Here is a 930-nt window from a genome sequence, read left to right as displayed (position 1 = left end):
TAGAGAATAAGATGTACCTAGGAAATGGACTCTCTCCATTTTTTTTATTGGAGAGAATAAAGTATGATTTCTTACCTTTAATTCTATAAGTGGGACTAGAAATTAATAAGAGAGAAAGAACAATAAATGATAAAATCAAACATTGGATATTATCTTTTTTTTTTTTTTTCACCGGAGAGGATTCACTCTTGATACACCTATATTGGGAGATTAACTAAACTAAACTAATTTGAACAAGAACGTGCACGTGCCCCTCAAGAGACATATGGAATCTAAATCTTCAATTTGTATGGTTGCACGTTTTTACATTTTGACCTTAAACCCCAAATTCCATGCCATGATTCTACTATCTTCAATTAATTCATCTTAGTATAACTGTATTGAAAATTTGAAACTAAACTTGGAATATGCCTTGATCATCCAAACGGTACAGTAAAATGGGCCTAAGGCCCAATATAGTATGAAATTGACCAAAAACAACTTAAAAGTACAAAACAATTTTTTTTGTGTTTTCCAGGAGCTTTGTGAAATTAATTAAATAAAACAAGCAGGGGCCAATCAGTTTACACAGTCTGGAAAATCCAAAAAAAAAAGTTTACTTTTTTAAATGCTAGAAAAAAAATAATCTATTTGAATTGAAAGTAGAGTCAAAATGCTTGAGCTAAAATTCAAGGCGTTTAACTCTACTTTACGATGAATTTAAATTTAAGAAAATCATTATTGAGAAGACTTTTTAATTGAAATTCATTTAATTTTTAAGGAAATTTACATTAATTAAAAAAAATCAAAATACTTTTTCATAAGTCTGAAAAAAAAAATGCTAGTGGAAATGGCAATTGCAAGGGGAGCCAGCAGATTGTCCGTAAGAGAAGGACTGCAGAGTGAAGCGCATGATCCTCTTATACTTTTTTAACATATTGGTGGCCCATA

Source organism: Arachis ipaensis, chromosome B04, assembly GCF_000816755.2.
Source record: "Arachis ipaensis cultivar K30076 chromosome B04, Araip1.1, whole genome shotgun sequence".
Taxonomy (NCBI): Eukaryota; Viridiplantae; Streptophyta; class Magnoliopsida; order Fabales; family Fabaceae; genus Arachis; species Arachis ipaensis.
This window is presented reverse-complemented; position numbering follows the sequence as displayed.